This window comes from Callorhinus ursinus, unplaced genomic scaffold, assembly GCF_003265705.2.
Source record: "Callorhinus ursinus isolate GAN/ISIS: 27379988/994484 unplaced genomic scaffold, GSC_fseal_2.0 scaffold8, whole genome shotgun sequence".
In the NCBI taxonomy this organism is placed as follows: Eukaryota; Metazoa; Chordata; class Mammalia; order Carnivora; family Otariidae; genus Callorhinus; species Callorhinus ursinus.
The window spans coordinates 60569528-60591730 of NW_027397070.1; the positions used below are offsets into that span (position 1 = coordinate 60569528).

The 22203-nt window shown below is 43.6% G+C and overlaps 1 protein-coding gene and 1 non-coding gene across 11 annotated transcripts in view; both read right to left on the minus strand.

Annotated features, from left to right (window-relative positions):
• The window catches only part of TTC7B (tetratricopeptide repeat domain 7B), a 248922-nt gene that overhangs the window by 184737 nt on the left and 41982 nt on the right, over window positions 1–22203 (minus strand). The window lies entirely within an intron of this gene.
• Window positions 2920–3049, minus strand: LOC112822884 (small nucleolar RNA SNORA11). Its single transcript, XR_003207865.1, has one exon. It is a non-coding gene; the product is annotated as a small nucleolar RNA SNORA11 (small nucleolar RNA).

Below are 22203 nucleotides of genomic sequence, written 5' to 3' on the forward strand. Positions count from 1 at the left end.
AGACCACGACTCAGTTGTGGGCTAAGAAAATACCAGAACTGCTTTGTGGGCATTTCTTTGGAGATGGAGGAGATCCTCTTTGCCAAGAGAGAATTCGGGGCTGGGATGTATGAAAGCACAAAGGGCTGAAAGAACAACAGCGCTGGGAGGAGCGGCTGGTGCCTGGCTGCCACCAACCTCTGGGCCTGCCCTGGGCCACTAGCCCGGAGCAAGCCAGGCCCAGGCCCCAGGTCTCTACCCACAACCTGGGGCGGAGAGAGGGCACACTGCGGGGATGGCGTCTGGAGCCCCACACGAGAGGGCCCCTGCTGTGCCAAGTGCCCTGGGACACATGTATACACACAAGACACACATTCCACTCCAGGCAAAAGTGTGGGAGAGGGTTTGATATTGACAGAAATGGGGTCTGGAACTGGAAGAAGCCAGAGAAATTCCCCCAGAAAACCCACTCATTGTACAAAGAAGCTGAGATGGGCCACGGTAAAGTAAGTGATTTGCCCCCAAACCTGGCAGCCAGTTAACGACACAACAGGACTCAGAACTCAGGTGTCCAGCCTGCCAAACACCCATCCACTTAGTTGCTGACTTTCAGAGCAAACGCCACTCGGGACTGGGCCCCAGACACACTAAGCATCAGCAAATGACCCAGAGTTTCATGCGTCATCATTTCCAGAATGGCTTCTTCCAAGCTGCTCTCATCAAACAGCGATTATCCCTCCAGGCTGTAAAAAGCCATGAGAAATGGTTCTACAGAACGGGAAGGAAGAGAAATCACTTCTATTCACAAGGAGCCAACAATTGCAGACCGTGTGCCTGGGAGCTCAGAGGTTACTGGTCTGTCACAGAAGGTATGGCTCAAAGATTTTATTATTTTTTTAACAAATTTACCTGTTATGGAGGTAAAATTGGCATATAACAAAGCAAAACATTTTTGCAGTGTTGCATCATGATGCTTTTTTTGTATTTATTTAATCTTATTTTTTATTAACTACAGTCCATAGTTAAACCACATTAGGGTTCATGGTGTTCTGTAGTTTTAACAAATTCATAATGTCATGCATCCACCATTACAGCACCAGACAGAGAAATTCACTGCCCTAAAAATGTCTCATGCCCCACCTATTCATCCCTACCCGGCTCCTCCTGCACCCCTGGCCACCACTCATCTCTTCACTGTCTTTATGGTCTTAACTTGTCCAGAATGCCACACAGTTGCAATCATGCAGTATGCAGCCTTTTTAGACTGGCTTCTTTCACTCCTTTCACTTAGCATTTAAGGTCTCTCCAGTCTTTTTGTGGCCTGATCACTTCTTTCCGTCCCTACATAATATTCCATTTATCCATTAATCCATTGAAAGGCAACTTGGTTGATTCCAAGTTGTGGCAATTATGAAGAAAGCGGCTATAAACATTCACCTGCAGGTTATCGTGTGAGCATAGTCTTCAATTCAAATGGGTAAATACCAGGAGTGAGACTCTGTAAGAAACAGCTAAATAAATATGCTTTGAAACAATATTCTATTTAGCTTTGTAAGAAACCACCAAACTGTCTTCCAGAGTGGCTGCACCATTTTGCATTCTCACCAGCAATGAATGAGACTTACTGTTGCTCAGCATCCTTGTCAGCATTTGGTGTTATCAGTTTTTTGGATTTTAGTCATTCTTTTTTTTTAAGATTTTATTTATTTATTTGAGGTACAGCATGAGTGAGAGATAGAGCACGAGGGGGGGAGGGGGAGAGGGGCAGAGGAAGAGGGAGAAGCAGACTCCCTGCGAAGCAGGAAGCCCGACGTGGGGCTTGATCCCAGGAGACCCCGAGATCATGACCTGAGCCAAAGGCAGACACTTAACCAGCTGAGCCACCCAGGCGCCCCAATTTTAGTCATTCTAATAGGTGTATAGTACTGTCTCCTTGTTGTTGTAATTTGTAGTTCTCTAAAGACATATGATGCTGAGCATCTTTTCTGGTGATTATTTTCCATTAGTATATTTTCTTTGGTGAAGCATCTGGTCAGATCTTTGGCCCTTTCTTTCAATTGGGTTGTTTGTTTTCTTACTGCTGATTAAGAGTTCTTTGTATATTTTGGATACAAGTCATTTATCAGATATTTGCAAATATTTCCTTCCAGCCTATGACTTGCCTTTTCATTCTCTGAACAGTGTCTTTCACAGAATGAGAGTTTTTGGTTTTAATACAGTCTACACTATCATTTTTTTCTTTCATGGACAATGATCTTGGTGTGGTATATAAAACCCCACTGCCAAACCCAAGGTCACCTAGATTTTCTTCTGTGTTATCTTCTAGAAGTTTTATAATTTTGCATTTTACACTTAGGGCTACAATCCATTCTGAGTTAACATTTGTGAAAGGTCTAAGGTTTGTGTCTAGATTTTTGTCTTTTGGATACGGATATCCAGTTGTGCCCAGCACCATTTGTTGGAGAAATTATCTTTTCCCCCACTGAATTGCCTTTGCACCTTTGTCAAAAATCAGTTGACTATAGTTGAATGGGTATATTCCTGGCCTCTCTGTTCTGTTCCATTCATTTCTTTGTCTATTCTTTCCCCAATATTATGCTGTCCTGATTACTATACACCATTTTATTTTTATTTTTTATTTATTTTTAAAGATTTTATTTATTTATTTGACAGAGAGAGACACAGCGAGGGAGGGAACACAAGAGGGGGAGTGGGAGAGGGAGAAGCAGGCTTCCCACAGAGCAGGGAGCCCGATGCAGGGCTCAATCCTAGGACCCTGGGATCATGACCTGAGCGGAAGGCAGACGCTTAATGACTGAGCCACCCAGGCGCCCCCACCATTTTATTTTAAATAGCTCTATTGAGGGATAATTTATATGCCATACAATTCACTAGTTTAAGTACAATTCAACAACCTCGATTTTATTTTTATTTTGTGACACATGTAGGGTATTTGTACATAGGAAGGCCACAAGTTTTGTGCCCCTTGTCACAATGAACCCAGATTCCTTTTGGGTGTGTTGTAAACAGAGGGGCCATTTCTTCAGGCCCCCTGCTCTGAGCACACCCCTCACAACTTTTAATAAACCCAGAGCTGTGTAACCATCAACACGGTGCAGTTGGAGACCATTTCCATCATCCCCAAATGATCCTTTCTGCCCCCAAAGAAGTCAATCCCTATTCCCACCCCCTGCTTCGCAACCACTAATTTGCTTTCTATTTCCATAGATTTACCTTCTCTGGACATTTCATAAACACAGAATCACAGAATATGTGGCCTTTTGTGTCTAGCTTCTTTCACTTAGCACGTTTTCAATGCGCATCCAAATTATAGCAATACTCCATTTCTTTGGATTCCTGTATGGATAGACTGCATTTTATCTCCCCATTTGCCACTAATGGACGTTTGGATTGTTGCCACTTTTTGGCCACTATTAATAATGCTGCCATGAACATGCGTGATTTTTTGTGTGGATATATGTTTTTAATTCTCTTTTAATGGGTATATACTTAGAAGTGGAATTATTGGGTCAGATAATACATTTATTTTTAACTATTTAAGAAATACCAAGCTGTTTTCCAAAGTGGCAATACCATCTTACTATTCCCACCAGCAAATTACAGTGCGGGGGCGGGGGGGCAGGGGGTTCCAGTTTCTCCACATGCTGCCCAACACTCATTGCTGTCTGTTTTTATCATAGCCATCCTAATGGGGGTGAAGTGCTTATCTCATGGTTTTGATGGGCGTTTCCATAATGACTAATGATACTGACCATCCTTTCATGTGCTTATTTGTTATCCATGTATCTTTTTTGGTGAAATGTCTAGTAAAATCTTTTATCCATTTTTATTGGGTTGTTTGTTTTCTTATTACTGAGTTTTGAGAGTTCTTTATGTATTGTGAATACAAGTTTTCTATCAGATATGTGATTTGCTAATATTTTCTTTCAGCTATGAAGTTTTGTCATTCTCTTAACAGGTCTTTTGAAGATTAGAAATCTTGAATTTTGATGAAATCAAATTTATCAATATTTTCTCCTCTAAATTGTGCTTTGGGCTTCGTATCTAAGAAATCTTTGCCCAGCCTGAGGCTACAAAGGTTTTTTTTTCCTTATATGTTCTTGTAAAACTTTTATAGGGTTAGGTTTTACATCTAGGTCTATGATCCACTTGAAGATAATCTTTGTACATGTTGCAAGGTAGAGACTGACGTTTACTTCTTTACAGATAGATAGCCAAGTATGCTGGTACCACTTATCAAAGATTTGCCTTTGCACTTTTGTGAAAAATCAGATGGGTACAATCTTTCCTGGACAGTCTGTGCTGTGCCAATGAGCCATTTGTCTATATTTATGCCGGTATCACCCTGTCTTGACTCCCATACCTTTATAAATCTTGAAAGTAGTGTTAGTGTTCCAATTGTGTTCTCTTTTATCAGTTTTCTTGGTTAATCTTAGTCTTTTACATTTCCATATAAAATCTGCCTGTCAATATATATATTTTTAAGTTGGCTGGGATTTTGATTGAAATTATGTTGAATTTATAGATCAATTTGGGGAGAACTGGCATCTTAACCATATGAGTTTTCTGACCCATGATCACAACGTGTTTCTTCATTTATGTAGGTCTTTAGCATCTCTTGACAATGATTTGTAGTTTTCACTGTACATGCCTTGCAAACCTTTTCTCAGATTTACCCTTAAGTATTTCATATTTACTGTGCTGTTGTAAATGGTATTGTTTTAATTTTAATTTCCTTTTGTTCATTGCTATAGATTTTGGGGGCACCTGGGTGGCTCAGTAGGTTGTGTCCAACGCTTGATTTCGGCTTAGCTCATGATTTTGGGGCCATGGGATCAAGCCCCATGCTGGTCTCCTCGCTCAGCGGGGAGTCTGCTGGAGATTCTCTTTCCCTCTCCTTCTGCCCCTCCCCCCCAAAATAAATAAAAAAATCCTTAAAAAAATACAATAGATTACTGAATACTGATCTTGAATTCTGTAATCTTGCTAAATTTACCTATTAGTTCTACCACCGTTTTTGTGGATTCCCTCAGAATTTCTACACAGACAATCATGCTGTTTGCAAATACAGGCAGGTTTGCTTCATCCTTTCTAATCCGGATGCCTTTTATTTCTATGTACCACCTTATGCCTTATTATACAAGAACCTCCAGCAGACTGTTGAATGTAGTGGTGAGGGCAGACATCCTTATCTCATTCCTGTTTAGGAAGAAAGCACTCAGTCTTTCACCATTAGGTTTGATGTTAACTCTAAGTGTTTCACAGATGCCCTTTATCAGGTCAAGGAAGAGCTCTTCTACACCCATTTGGCTATGAGTTTATATCAAGAACGCATGCTGGATTTTCTCAAATCCTTTTTCTTTGTCCACTGAGATAATTGTGCAGCTTTTTCTCTTTTAGTTTTTTAATCTGGTGAATTACATTGACTGATTTTCAAATAGTAAAACAAACTTTCTTTCCTGAGATAAACTCCACTGACCATGATGTGTTATTCTTTTTTATATTGTCAGATTTGATTTGTTAAATTTTTGCTTAAAATGTTTTTGATCTATGTGATGAACAAATAGTTCATCAACTATTTGTAGTTTTCCTGTAACGGTATTGGTATTTGTGTAAATGCTAACTTCATAAAATGACTTGAGAAATATTCCCTCCTCTTCAATTTTCAGGAGGAGTTGGTGGGGAATTGTTATTTTGTTCTTACGTTTTGGGTAGAATTTACCAGGAAAGCCATCTGGACTTAGAGTTTTCTTTGTGGGAAGCTCTTTAACTATAAATTCAATGTCTTTGATATACGGCTGTTCGGATTATCTCTTTCTTCTTAAGTGAGTTTTGATAGTTTATATCTTTCAAGTATTTTATCCATTTCTTCTGAGTTGTCAAGTTTATTGACACAGTGTTTTTTATAATATTCCCTGATCCCTTTAATATCTATAGAATTTCTAATGATGGCACCCGTCTCATCCTGATTTAGGCAACTTGTGTTCTTTTTATCCTGAACAGTCTGGTTAATGGTTTATCAGTTTTATTGAAACTCTCAATAAAGATTTTTTTTATTTCATTGATTTTGGTTTTACCAATTTTTCTCCATTGTTTTCCTGTTTTCTATTTCATTTATTTCTGCTCTAATTTGCATTATTTCCTTTCTTCTGCATACACTGGATTTGATTTACTCTTCCTTTTCTAATTTCTTAAGGTGGATGTTAAAGTATAAATCTAAGACCTTGTTTCTTTCCTAATATAGGCATTTAGTCATAAATTCCTCCCTAAGTACTGCTTTGGCAATATCCTACAAATATTGATATGTCATTTTTATTTTCATTCAGTTCACAATACTAATTTAACTTTTGATTTCTTCTCTAGAAATGTATTATTATTTATGATTTTTTTTCTCCTCTTTCATTCATGACCCCAAATAGCCAAAGGAATTTTGAAAAAGAAAACCAAAGCTGGAGGCATCACAATTCTGGACTTCAAGCTGTATTACAAAGCTGTAATCATCAAGACAGTATGGTACTGGCACAAAAACAGACACATAGATCAACGGAACAGAATATGGAACCCAGAAATGGACCCTCAACTCTATGGTCAACTAAGCTTCAACAAAGCAGGAAAAGAATATCCAATGGAAAAAAGACAGTCTCTTCAACAAATGGTGTTGGGAAAATTGGACAGCCACATGCAGAAGAATGAAACTGGACCACTTTCTTACACCACACACAAAAATAAACTCAAAATGGATGAAAGACCTAAATGTAAATCCAGGATGAAAGACCTAAAACAGGAATCCATCAAAATCCTAGAAGAGAACACAGACAACAATCTCTTTGACCTCAGCCACAGCAACTTCTTGCTAGACACGTCTCCAAAGGCAAAAGAAACAAAAGCAAAAATGAACTATTGGGACTTCATCAAGATAAAAAGCTTTTGCACAGCAAAGGAAACAGTCAATAAAACTAAAAGGCAACCTATGGAATGGGAGAAGATATTTGCAAATGTCTTATCAGATAAAGGGCTAGTACCCAAGATCTATAAAGAACTCATCAAACTCAACACCCAAAAAACAAAAAAATCAAGGGGCACCTGGTTGGCTCAGTCAGTTAAGTGACTGCCTTCAGCTCAGATCATGATCTCAGGGTCCTGGGATTGAGCCCCATGTCAGGCTCCCTGCTAAGTGGGGAGTCTGCTTCTCCTTCACCCACTTGTGCTCCCTCTCTCTCAAATAAATAAATAAAATCTTTTTTAAAAAATCCAGTCAAGAAATGGGCAGAAGACATGAACAGACATTTCTGCAAAGAAGACACAAATGCCCAACAGACACATAAAAAAATATTCAACATCACTTGGCATCAGGGAAATCCAAATCAAAACCACAATGAGATACCACTTCACACTAGTCAGAATGGCTAAAATTAACAAGTCAGGAAACAAAAGATGTTGGTGAGGATGCGGAGAAAGGGGAACCCTCCTACATTGTAGGTGGGAATGCAAACTGGTAAAGCTACTCTGGAAAACAGTATGGAGGTTCCTCAAAAAGTTAAACATAGAGCTACCCTACGACCCAGAAATTGGACTACTGGGTATTTACCCCAAAGATACAGATGTAGTGAAAAGAAGGGGCACATGGCAGCAATGTCCACAATAGCCAAAATACAGAAAGAGTACAGATGTCCATCGACAGAGGTATGGATAAATATGTATGTATGCATACCACATCTTCTTTATCCACATACACACACACACACGCACACACACACACACACACACACACACACACACACACAGGAATATTACTCAGCCATCAAAAAGAATGAAATTTTGGCATTTGCAATGATGTGGATGGAGCTAGACAGTATTATGCTAAGCAAAATAAGTCAGAGAAAGACAATTATCATATGACCTCACTCATGTGTGGAATTTAAGAAACAAAACAGATGAACATAAGGGAAGGGAAGGAGAAATAAAATAAGACCAAAAAAAAGAGAGGGAGACAAACCGTAAGAGACTCTTAACTATAGGGAACAAATTGAGGGTTGCTGGATGGGGAGGTGGGTAGGGGGATGGGGTAATTGGGTGATGAGCATTAAGGAGGGCACCTGATGTAAGGAGCACTGGGTATTGTAGGCAACTGATGAATCACTGAATTCTACCTCTGAAGCTCATAATACAATATATGTTAATTAAATTGAACTGAAATAAAAAAACTAAAAAAAAATGTATTATTTAGTTGTCAAATGCTTGGGGATTTTCCCAAGATCTTTCTATCATTGATTCCTAAAATTCCATTATGGTCTGTGCAGATAAAGGCTAAGCAGGCTTGGGATGTTCAAACTCTGCACATTCCAAAGTAAGGACTGGCCCTTGTGCAGCTCTTGGGGAATACCCTCTAAGCCCCTGGAATATCACACCTCATAAAAGTGTCTTTGTATACCTGAGGCCTCAGGCCATACCAGATGGTTATACTTACAATGTGATTTATGGTGAAGGCTGTGGGCCACACTGTATCAGTCTGACCTCTGGAGGTACTAAACACTGAGTAATTAGGTTCCATGGGCGCTCCATTTCTACATGACAGAACTCCAATAAAAACCCAAAACACCAAGGTTGGAGTGAGCTTCCCTGACTGGCAATACTCTGTAAGTGTTCCCACAACATTCAGGGGAGAATTAAGTGCTGTCCACGTGAATCGACTCAGGGAAGACCACTGATAGCTTGAGCCTGATCTCTCCGGGACTCCACCCTAAGCACCTTTTCCCTTTACACATTGTAATCTGTAGCCTTTTGTTGTAATCAACGGAAACTGAGTAGAACAGCTTTTCTGAATTCTGACCTTTCTAGTGAATCACTGACCTGAGGGCTGACACGGGTCAGAGAACATACTCGAACCCTTCCAATTTATAAAACTTGTTTCTGGCCCAGAATATGGTCAATCTTGGTAAATGTTCCATTACACTCGAAAAGAATGTGTATTCTGTTGTTGGGTGGCGTGTCATATAAATGTCAATTCGGTCAAACTGGTAGACTGTTTTGTTCCAGGATCTTGTACTTGTTCTATTACATATGGAAATGGGTATTGACGTCTCCGAGCAGAACTGTCAGTGGTTGCTTTAGGGCCTAACTCATCACGTTCTAGAAGTCACATCACATACATACAGTCCAACACCTTTACAACTGCATACTTCTGTTTCTCTCTTTCCAGTCTTTATCCTCTCATTATATACACTTGACTTTCACATAGGTTGTAAGTGCCACCCTACAGAGTTATCATCTTCATTGAAATGATCAATGATCTTTTAAAGACATCTTTAAGGAAGAACGCATACAGCCATCAACATAGCTGTGACTTCCAGCGCCCTTCCTTCGTGTGGGTACATATTTCCTTCCAGTATCATTTTCCTGCTACGTAAAGGGACTCCTTTAACATTTCTCATGGTTGCAATCCAGCTAATGATGGTTCCTTTCAGCTGCTGTATGTCTGAAAAAGGCTTTTCTTGGCCCTCATTTTCTAGAGATATTTTCACTAGGTATGGAATTCAAAGCTGACGGTTCACTCCCTGCCCACCCGGCATTCTAAAGGTGTTGCCCCCCTATATTCTCACTTGCATGGTTTCTTTTTTTTTTTAATTTTTTTATTAACATATAATGTATTATTTGTTTCAGGGGTACAGGTCTGTAGATTCATCAGTCTTACACAATTCACAGCACTCACCATAGCACATACCCTCCCCAATGTCCATCACCCAGCCACCCCATCCTTCCCACCCCCCTCCACTCCATCAACCCTCAGTTTGTTTCCTGAGATTAAGAGTCTCTTACGGTTTGTCTCTCTCTGGTTTCATCTTGTTTCATATTTCCCTCCCTTCCCCTATGATCCTCTGTCTTGTTTCTCAAATTCCTCATATCAGTGAGATCATATGATACTTGTCTTTCACTGATTGACTTATTTAGCTTAGCATAATACCCTCTAGTTCCACCCACATCATTGCAAATGGCAAGATTTCTTTTTTGATGGCTGCATAATATTCCACTATATCACATCTTCTTTACCATTTATCTGTTGATGGACATCTAGGCTCTTTCCATAGTTTGGCTACTGTGGACACTGCTGCTATAAACATTGGGGTGCATGTGCCTCTTCGGATCACTACGTTTCTATCTTTGGGGTAAATACCCAGTAGTGCAATTGCTGAATCATATGGTAGCTCTATTTTCAACTTTTTGAGGAACCTCCATACTGCTTTCCAGAGTGGTTGCACCAGCTTGCATTCCCACCAACAGTGTAGGAGGGTTCCCCTTTCTCTCCTGACTTGTTAATTTTAGCCATTCTGACTGGTGTGAGGTGGTATCTCACTGAGGTTTTGATTTGGATTTCCCTGATGCCCGAGTGATGTTGAGCACTTTCTCATGTGTCTGTTGGCCATTTGGATGTCTTCTCTGGAGAAATGTCTGTTCATGTCTTCTGCCCATTTCTTGATTGGATTAGTTGTTCTTTGGGTGTTGAGTTTGATAAGTTCTTTATAGATTTTGGACACTGGCCCTTTATCTGATATGTCATTACTTGCACGGTTTCTGACAATAAATCTACCACCATTATGTTTGTCCCTCGGCATGTAATGTGTCTTTCTTTCTGGCTGCTGTTTAGATTTTCTCTTTATCACTGGTTGTGAGCAGTTTGGCTTATGAAGTGTTTTGGTTCAGTTTTCTTCATGTTTCTCGTGCTTGGGCTTCATTGAGCTTCCTGGATCTGAGGATTTATAGTTTTCATAAAATTTGAAAAATGTTCAGCCATTATTTCTTCAAAAACTTTGTATCTACCCCCCTAATGAGATACCCCAATTACATGCATATTAGGCCATTTAAAGTTACCCCACAGCTCACTTATGCTCTCTCCACTTTTTTTTTAAGATTTTCTAAAAAATTTATTTACTTGACAGAGAGAGACACGGCGAGAGAGGGAACACAAGTGGGGGAGTGGGAGAGGGAGAAGCAGGCTTCCCGCAGAGCAGGGAGTCCGATGCGGGGCTCGATCCCAGGACCCTGGGACCATGACCTGAGCCGAAGGCAGACGCTTAACAACTGAGCCAGCCAGGTGCCTTGCTCTCTCCACTTTTTTTAAAAAGAATATTTTTCTCTCTGTTTCATTATGGATGGTTTCTATTACTATGCCTTCAAGTTCACCAATTTCTTCAATGTCTAATCTGTCATTAACTACAGCCAGTGTATTCTGCATCTCAGACATTGAAGTTTTCAATTCTAGAAACTTGACTTATGTCTATTGTTACCTTGCAAGTCTCTACTCAATTTTTAAATGGAAGGAATATGCAGTTCTAATACCTATTTTAATGCCCCTCCAGTCCTAGATGCTCAATATTCAATCCCTTCCCATTTACAGCCAAGTTTGTTTATGCAGTTGCAAAAAAATCACTAAGCAGCCTCTCTCCAGTGTGAACTCTGTTACAAGCTCTTGAAATTTTCTTTGGAGGCGAATACAAGATAAACTGAACGAGTTCAATGGGAGTATTAGTTGAGTTTATTTATATAAAGCACTCAATAAGAGTTTGCTGGTATTATTGTTAAGATATTATTACTATCACAACAAATTGTCTGATACTCAAAAACAAAACAAAACCAAACAAATTCACCATTTGGCAGACCAGCTCTAAGACTACTCAGAAGCATGCACTTGATTGGAGCTTCCTAAATGTGCTTTAAGTGTTCACTTGTGCAAAATTTAAACCACGAGAAAACAACAAAAAGATAAATTGTTTCATAATCTGCCCTCTGCTTGTATGAGAAATAACCAAATAATGTGCAGGTTTATCAGGAATTTAATATAGAGAAAAAAGAATTCTCCAGAGTGTGTCAAAGGGCCAGGAAAATAAAATGGGTCTATTCTTTGGCACTGGGTAACACTGCAGTCTGGCCCCTGACTGCTAACGCTCCTGAAGATGACCAAGGCCCACAGGGACCCGCCAAGCTCATTAAATCAAAGAAAAGCCAAATCTAGTTCAACACAGTTTATCTACCATCTGTATTTGGAGGTCTGAAGTATTTGAAATCCAGTCATCCAGGGCTGCAATCCATCACATGAATAGTTGGTAAGAACCCTCAAACTAGTTACACAACTTAATCCTCTGCTATGAGGAGAGACTGGTGTTCTCTCTGGGCCTGTGTTCTAATTAAGGGAGATATGTGGACACCAAGAACAAATGGGTCCCCGGCAAGGAGTCCATTCTTAGGTAGGGGGCCCTTTATGGTGAACATTATTCCCTTCCTTCTCCCAAATGCTATGACATTCTTTCCATCTGTCACCGGGGACATCCCAGAGCAGTAGCAGAGTCTTGATTTACCACAGTGAATTCGTGGCTAAGCAGCTCAGTTCCAGAATATTCAGTTCTCCGTCAGAAGCTACTTACAGGACCTCCTGACTAGACTATAAATTTTCAAGCGTCTGGGATCAGATCAACACTGTCTAAGAAGAGAGGCCCAAGTTCATGGCCCAAACTGGCCCCCCTTAAAATGTCAGATGACACCTTGTCAGTTTGGAAAGCGCTCATCAATAATGTTTTGAGTTACTTTCTTTTTTCCAGAGAAATGCATGACCAAAAAAGTGAAAAACAGACTTGACAAATAGCTGGTCTGACAGCGAAGCCTAATGCACATCTTGATAAGCTCGGAACCTCCAAAATCAAAGCTGCCTGCAAAGAGTGTAAATCAAGCGCTCGTTGCCCAATCATCGCGGTCAACTTCAAAGCATGGATGCAAACCGTGGCGGACCGTGTGCTCCGACTGACAGAATGCTGAGTAGCCACTGGACACAAACCCTACCTCCCTGCCCCAGGAGGGAATTCCCACAGGTAGACTCACTTCTGAAAGGTCCTGCCTAGGAAGGGTTTAACACATTTAAATAAATTCAGGATAAGAAAAGCATGTAGATCGCACTTGACTGCTTTTGAAGCTCTTCCGTGGACATTGGCCTATTTGGTCCTGTTTAAAAGGCACCATCCTCCTTCCAATCTTGTGGAAAAAGAACGTCTCAGAAAAGTGAAGTGACAGGCCGAAGGTCTGTGCAGGGGCCAGAAGGATGTGTTAAGAGGGCCCAGGAGTGGGGGCACACACATCCTGCCCCAGGCAGTATCCTAAGGGAAGAAACAAACACCAAGGGCTCGACGTGGCTGGAGGTCTGGCTGAGGAACTGGAAAACTGTCCATCTCACCGCCAAAAACTCCGAAAGGGTAATCACCCCCCAATTCTTTCAGGACTGTTCAAATTTGAGAAGCCTCGGCGAGGAGCCTGATCTGGGTACGTTAAGACTGAAGAGTTTTGACAATGATAAAGGTTCATGAATCAAGGCCTCCTCTGCACCCAGTGCTCTGCCTGGGGTTTGACAAGCCCCATTTATAATCCCCACCGCCACCCCGCCAGGAAGGTGTTAACAGCACCTTACAGATAAGACTGAACTTTGGGCTCCACAGCTAGTAAATGATAGAGCCATGTTTTGATCCCTGGGCTATCTGACCACAGAACCCTACTCACAATATCCAGTCTCACTGAGCTGCTGACAGCATATTCAGTGTCTGATAAGAGCAAGGACAATAAAAATGAGTTTCAAATTGTAAAGGCACAGAAGTCAAGGTCCGGGGCCCAGAGACAGGGATCTCTCCCACCCAGCACTGCACCACCCTTGCAGGTTTGAGGGTCACTGGCCCTCCCGCTCCTTGTCTGCATCAGGAAGGGCTCAACTACTGGGAGACCAGCTTGAGCTGTAGAACTTTGGAGCACTAAGAGCCAAAACAAATATTTTGACTTTTTTAATCTCATTAAAATGAACAAGGAATTAATTTCTTATAAAGTTAGGCAATGTGATAAAAGTCTATAAAATATAATTACATGAACAACGTACTACAACATTAGGCATTGTTTCCTCATTTATCTTAACCGCATCTCTGGAAGCCAGACCCAGGACAGGTACACTCCACTCTGATGCTTTGCTGTAACATGACCCATAAGGGAGTTTGTAACTGGAAGTACCAGAAAAACTTTATTCATAATACCCTGTCTCTGATCACCCAGCCTTGTGGTATGGACTTCAAAGACAGTAAGACAATTTCCAGGGATCTCAATTTCCAAGGCTGAAAAGAAACTCAGGAAAAGAGAGTCGAGACCTTTCAAAGCAAAGTCCTGGCAAAGGCAGCCCCAGATTGCTGGTCCTGTGCTCTCACCTCTAGAATGGCCAGGTTCCCACAGGTGTCACATGCACTCAACTCAGAGGAAGGACAAGCCAAGGTACAGGGTATAGAGAGGAGAAACCAATGGAAACGACCAAATGCTGGTGGGGGGTGGGCACGGGCGTGGGGGTGGCTGGCCCAGACTTCCTATGGAGTCCCTGTCAATCCAGTGCCTCTCTGATTTTTAGTGGTCTCTGGCCTGGGAGACTCGGTTGGCCCCTTCTAGGGGCTTTTGGAAATGGCCGTCTTCTTTTCCAGAGTCAGCATCTTCTTCTTAGAAGATGTGCATGTACACACACACACGCGCGCGCGCACACACACACACACGCACGCACATGCCACTCATAAAAGAAGATGCCAGACCCTGAAATCAGACATTCACCTGCTAGAGCAGACATTTCAAAGCCCCTTCCATAATTCTGTGAGCAAATGAGATGTTAATTCAACCTAAAATGTTCACTGAGTTTGCAATTTGAACTTATGCTCACTAAGTCACTACTTAGTAACAACATAATAGTAGTAACAACACATAGTGAATACTAGCTACACACCAGACACTTCTGAGAGAGTTTGGCATAACTGACCTGACCTTCACAAGAATGCTCTGAGAGAGGATTCACCATCATCCCATTTTAGAGATGAGGAAACTGGTCTCAGCACCATTAAGTAACGCAGCCAAGATTATGCAACTGGTAAGTGGCAGGGCTATGATTCCAACCAGATACTCTTACTTGAGTTTTTGCTCTTAGCTTTTTCATTACGTTCTCTCATGTCTCTGCTTTACCTGTCTCTACAGGTAAAGCAATACTATGTAGAGGCTAAGAACATGGGCTCTGGAGCCAGACTCCCTGGTTTCCAATCCACAGCTGACTTTGTACGTAAAATGTTATGTGCCTGGAACAGTACCCAACATATAGTAAGCCCCTGAAAAATTAAATTCAGAATTAAACGCAGGTAACATTTTAGGACACACCCTCAAGACCACTATTATCTTTAGGTAACAGCAGGCTGGAAGGTCTCCAAGTGGGAGTATGTTATTAATTTGCTGTATTTTTATACATATTTTAATAACAGCTTTATTGAGATATTACCTAAATACCACAAAATTCACCTGTTTAAAAAATCACAAGTCAGTGGTATTAGTATATTCGCATAGCTGTGGAACTAGCCCCATTAGCTAATTCAAGAACATTCTCATCACCCCAAAGAGAAATCCCATACCCAAGAGCAGTTACTCCCCATTCCACCCTCCTCCCAGACCCTGGCAGCCACTAATCCACTTTCTGTCTCTATGGACTGGCCTGTTCTGAATATTTCATGTCAATGGAATCCTACCATATGAGACCTTTTGTCTCTGCTTCTTTCACTCAGCGTGTTTTCAAGGTTCATACCTCTTATACCAAGTAAAGAACTTCATTCCTTTTTTTAATTGAGGGGAAATTCACACAACATAAAATTAGCCATTTTTAAATATTTAATGGCATTTATTACAGTCACAATATTGTGTAATCTCTATAGTTCCAAAAACTCTATTCTTTTTATTGCTGAATAATATTCCACGGTATGGGTATAACACATTTATTCATCCATTCATCAACTGATGGCCATTTGGGTTGTTTGCACTTTCCAGAAATTACGAAAAACAGTGCTATTAATATTCATGTACTGGTTTTTGTGTAGACATACGTGTTCTTGTTGTTCTTTTGTTTTGTTTTCTTTTTGCTTTTTTTAATTAAGTTTTTAATTTTAATTCCAGTGTAATTAACATAGTGTAATATTAGTTTAAGGTGTACAACACAGTGATTCAACAATTCCATACATTCCTCAATGCTCATCTTAAGTGTGGACATATGTTTTTAATTCTCTTGAATATATACCTAGAACAAAACTGATATAGAACATGGGGTATTATTATAATTACATAATTATTATAACTATATAATATTAAAGTATTATATTACTTTCAATCTTTGTTCTAAAAAAATCACATTATTATCTAACTGTCACACTGCTGGGTAAAATATTAAGAAATGAAAATACAAGGGCTTCTGAGTAGACAGACCTGGACTCAAAAATCCTTCCTTTTCCATTTATTAGCTTGGTGGCTTTGAGAAAGCTGTTCAGTGTTTTGGAGCCTCTCTGTTTCCTCATCAAATAAATGAGAATAATAGCACTTGCTCCAATTACTGTGAGGCTTAGCCCAGTGCCTGGCACACAGTGAAGTAAGTACTTGATAAATGGTAACTACTATTACCAACAAGCACCTTTCCCGGGGGCAATGACAAACCTCATTTTTTTGAGAGGTGTCTGAAAAAGAAAAGTACTGAGAAGAAAATAACAATCATCCATATTCCCACCATTCGGAATTAAACGCAGTTAACATTTTAGCACACACCCTCAACCTTAATCATTCATGATACCATGTAAACTCTGGTCTCAGCTCTAGTTTCTTTCCTAAGAAAAGCAGACTGACTCATACTCCTAGCAGATCCCTATAGTGCAAAGTGTAGGCCCTGGGTGCCCCAACTACAGCAAGGAATGATGGCTGCCAGTGAACAGATGTGCCTGTCCTTTCTTCATTTCCAAAATTCTCACAGAGCACCCCCTGTGTGCTGTGCTCTGGTGAGGGCTGGCCTCCACAGAACAGACCCCGGTCTTCTCCCTGGAGAAGCTCACCTCTAGTGCAGTGGAGGAGAAAGACATTTTCAAAACAATGTAAGAAGTGCAGAGACTCAGACAGATCAGGTATCACAGAAAAACTAAGAACAAGCACCTCAGTGGACCTTGGCCTAGGATTCCAGCCCCCAGACTTTCTTTGGTCTCTCTGAGTCTCTGCTTGCTTCCAAAAGGAGAACCAATGAGGAGCCTATTAACACAACCAACATTAAATATGAATATGGGCCAGTGGCAATAAAAGGGCTCTTACTCTTCTTACACCATCTAAATATAAACAGGAAGCTTTGACTAGCAACCTGAGATGAGTGGCTGCACAGCATGTGGCCTCCCACCAGTGGCAGCCTGGTTCCATCTAGCTGGGAGGAGGCCTGAGATCACCAGTGGGAAGGCTTATGCTGCACAACCCCCCCCCCCACAACCACCATGCCCTGGCCTCAAAGGTCCTCCCACTCTTGCACCCCTGCAGCCACTTCTTCTGTGTTTGGTACACTGGCAAAAGCAGGCACTCAGCAAGGACTCCCCCGGCCCCCCCTCTATCACCTTATTCCCTCCACCCTTCGACTTTCTATGCAACTGCTTTTTTCAAGGTACCCAAAGGGATCTAAAGACTTCAAAAAAAAAAAAAAAAAAGAAAGAAAGAACGGAAAAGAAAAGGAAAGGAAAGCAGCTTCTCCAGGAAAAAAAACTGGATCCCCTATCTTCTCTGCTAACTCTGATGAAGAAATTCAAGCTCAGAGAGGGTTTCTGATCTGCCCAAGGTCACACAAGGGGTACTGGTACTGGCAGAGTCAGCCCTGAGCCCTGATCCCACGAGCTAACTGCCAGAGCAGGTGAACAGTTGGACCACGGCCCCCAACGGACGGGAGAATTCTTCCGCCAGGGAAAAGGCACTGTTGGTGGGTACTCGTCGGTGCTGTGCCTCCGGGATACCGACAGGGTCATTAGCAAATATCCAGTTCGTAAAGGTCAGGCCTAGACACTGTCACTTCAAGCTTGGTACATTAATCTACCAAGTAATACTCCAGGAAAATCTTCCTTGGGCTTCTACAGTCCTTACTACCGGGGGTTTTTCGGTGCGTGATCAAAGGGAGCCGTGTTAACTCCGGCGAAACCTCAGCTAGCAGCCCACAGACTGGCACTGCTTTCCCTTGCCGGGTGATGCCTGCACCGCATGTTTCAGGTAGTGAGCGCCGCGGACGCCTGCGGGAGAGCAGCAGAGGCTCCGCGGCGTCTGCACCGGCCGACGAGGGGAGGGGAGGAGGCTGCCCGAGGCGGGCGGCGGCGGGCGGCGGCGGGCGGGACCCGCGGGGAGCTGGGGAGCTGGGGCTCCGGGGTGGGCTCGGCGCATGCGCGGCCCCGGGCGCCCGGTGAGGACGCGACTCCCGCGCCCCCTGGCGGCGGCAACCTGCTCGGCCTGGACGCCCTGGAACGGCTGCTGGCCCCGGTCCACGTTGGTGTGGCCCGCGACGGGGCCTTGAGCAGGTGGCCTCGCTCGAGGCCTTCTGTGGAATTCCGGTTCTGGAACGTGCCCACAGTGCCAAAGAACTCTACTGCTTAAATAGGAACCCCAAGTGCTGTCTGTGCTGTTCAGGGAGATGGAAGTTCTCCAAGAGCTCCTGGGAGCCGCTCGGGGCAACCCAAGGCACCCCCGGAACCCTAGGGACGACACGGCCTCTGAGTCCGGCTCGGGCGGTCTCTGGAGGTCACCTGGGGGTTCCTACCCACACGATACGCCAGCCCCAGTCTAGGAAGCAAGCCCTTGACAGCAAAGGAGGAAAAAGGGCCGGGGCTGGCACAGGGGACCCAGCCCTCACGCCTCTCATATGGGGGCCCTACCCGCTTCTAACAGGGTTGTTGTGAGGATTAAGGGTGCTAGGCCCACAGTTGGAGCCCACCAAAGCCGAGGCCCCCTCCCTGTCTTGTGAGGCTGCAGTGTACCCTGTGGGGAGCTGCAGGCCTCTGCCTGGTTGCTGCATCAAGGCCCTGCAGGAGGAGGCCCAGCCCGGGGAGGCCCAGCCCGGGCCCCCCACAGCTTCCCGCTCTTCTGCACCAGTCCCAGCGTGAGGGGAAAGCAAGAGCCAGCTCTGACACCCTCCTTCTCCACTGAACAGTCTGTGCTCTGCTCCCGCCCCCAGAGAGCTCTGAGCTTTCCAAATATGGATGCTTTTTTTCTTTCCCCAAGCATCAGGAACATTTGGGGGAAGAAAATGAACACCAGACATGGTTTGGAAATGATGGAAGCCAAGTGATGGGTGGTGGTGGAGGGAGCACTGTCTGAGGAGTCAGGAGTTTTTAAAATATTAAACAGGAGTATGAATTAAATGGTCTTTTAAAAACCTGGCCAGCTTTGTATGAGTCTAGGCCCCAAGGAGATCCTAGTAGTAAGGACCCAGATCCTAAGAGTGAAAAATACAGCAGCTAGCCCACAATGCAGGGGAGAAAAACGGCATCAGGGATACCCAAAGAGTCACTGGCTTTCAAAGAAAAGGTGCCACGGGAGACAGGCTCTCTAGAGCCCCACAATCTGAAAGATAGTCCACAGATTGGGATGATCTAACCTGAAGCTAGAGGTGGTAGGAGTGAGAGACAAGATTATTTTGTTTCATATCAGGCCCAAACCAAAATCTATTTTTATCTAAAATGGAAAGGATTTCAGAATACACTGAAAACACTGCACTTTTGCTTAAGCAAGTAGTGTGTTACTTGGGTAGAATTTATCTTCCACAACGTACCCCGGAGGTTGCCAGGGAAAAATGTTTAAAGACCCCTGCCATCACAAGTAGCCCTGTGTGGCAAGCATTGTCCCTGGTGCAAATGTGGAACCACAAAACAGAAAATTTAGACATGAACAGCCTCAGAGTCCAACCCGGAGTATCTGCCACATATCTGCCAGTTTAATGAATTAATTAAACATACAATCTAGTTTGAGACAGGCAAGTGACAAATATGAAATAATCAAACAAAAACCGAATGCCAAATTGCATGGTACTAACTATAAATAGAGCGGAAGAGGAAGGAGAGACTGAAGTGGACAGGAGAGCTGGAGAGGTTGTCACTGACACGTCACTGAGGGTGGACTCCTCACAGGGAGAAGGAGGAGATCCTGGTTGGAGGGAGAAGACAAGCAGAGGTGGGGAGGGGGCCTGGGAGAGGTGAGGGCAGGTAAGTGGGCACCAGCAGGCAACCTGGAGCAGAGCACGGGTGGGACAGAGCAGGCTATGGGGTCACCCGGGCAAGACCAGGGCATAGCCTCCAGAGTCTGAAAAAACGCTCAGCCGTGCCTAGACCTGCTTGGATTAGCAGGAGCACTCATCAAGAACCTGAGCTTCAGTGATAAGGGAAAGATGACTTTGGGGGGAGGCAGAGGGCTGCACTCTTGGTTACCTGAGCGTGGAATTTTCCATGGAACATTAAACCTTGTCCTGATACTCAGGCCACTGTCTACTTACTGCTTTCACCACATTTTCACTCAACCTACTTAAGAATATAAATCTGCCACAAGGGTACAAATGCTCCTGTGTTTTAGGCCCTGTAAAGCCCAGGGAAAAGCTCTGTGTCATCTGCGTCTGTCCCACCGCCCCTCAGTATCCCCGAGCCTTGCTGCGTGCTCTGCCTATAGGAGAGCCCCCCTGGTACATCCTGGGGCTCAGGGTTCACTTCTTGCCTTCCTCAGTCTCTGTGTTCCTCTGAGTGAGCTTCAGCCACTGCTGGGTTGTGACCAAATCTATACACAATCAATTCCTAAATCCTGACCAACAAACCCATTGCCTGGCAACCGGTGTGCTGAGCAAAGGCCCTAGAATTAGACTGATTCCCTGCACAGCACCCCCTTGCGGTCACAACCCGGTATCTTCCCCCACCCTCCAAGGGAAGCTGGCTCCTCCTCCTACAATCCTTAACCTGGTTTAACGTCCTTCCGCGCCCAGGGAGTAAAGCTAAAAATCTCAGTCATCTTGATTCCTCCCTCAACCACCTTCCCACTGCAACTCCCCCGGCACACACACCGTTTCCTTGGCCTGCTGGAAGCCGGGCTTTTGCAATATCTGTCAGGATCCAGCTAGAACAAAAGTATCGCTCTAGTTCTTTCAAATAAAGGAGATTTAAGGGGATGAAACCGATGAGACGCCAAACAGGATGGTATGGCATCCCAGAATTCTGAGGCAGCAGGAGGCCACTAACTTTCCTAGGGCTAGAAAGAGCAGAGGGAGGAGATGGGGCTCCAAGAGCCCCGAAGCTGCGGCCAGCGCGTGGGAGACAGAACCCAGCAGAAGCTCCCTCCTGGGAAAACCTCGGCGGGGGCGGGGGGGGGGGGGGGGGAACGGGGGGAGTCTGTCAGACCACCAACAGCTGGGGCAACGAAGAGATGCAAGTGTTGTCAGAGGTGCTGCTGGAGGCATAGAGAAAGAGAGAGAAATACCCTGGCTGCTCTCTCCTCTTGCTCCCCAATTTCCTGCTGGTGCTTCCTGTTGGCCAAACCCAGGCAGAAACCAACTGACTAGGGCATCTTGGAACCAGCCTGCAGAAGTCAGGCCCCCTGGCACGCAGAACGGGAGGGGAAGGGCCCAAAGCCAGTTCACCTCTCCGACGCCTGTCTCCTTCCCTATAATCTCTCATTCCTTCTAATGGAGTCTCCATTCTGTGCCAGAAAGATCATTCTGACTTAGAAGCTTAAGTCATTCCTTCTGCTTAAAAGCTGGCCGGGGCTGGCAGTTTCCTGGCCGGGAAACCCAGGACTCCTCCACGGGGCTGACTTTGTCAATCAGTTGCAAATATATAGGAAGTGCCGCTTCCCTTGAGGGCAACATGTACTGAGTTTACTGTAGGACATGGGATGAGCTGCTGCTCAAAGTATGACTGTGCAAGAAAACAGAGACCAGTCCTCAAAGTCATCCTCTCTGAAACCGGTAACTAAGTAGGTAAGCATCATTCCCTTCCCACCAGGACTGTTTGCCAGGGCTCCAATGAAAAGATGCCACGTCGAAGAAAGTGGAGAACAAGTAAAGGCTACCAAAATCTATTAAAACAATAGAGTAACAAGAGATTGAATTGAGTAATGGAAAAAAAACATCCTAGGAAGAAAAGCCCGGGCTCAGATGGCTTACTGGTGAATTCTACCAAATGTTTAAAGAATTAACACGATGCTTCACAAACTCTCCCGAAGAGTAAAAGAGGAGAAACACCTCAAAACTTACTCTATAACCGCCCCCCCCGGCAGTCTTACCTTGATACTAAAACCAGACAAAGACATCACCAAAAAAGTATACCAATATCCATTCTGGATAGGGAAGTAAAAATCCTC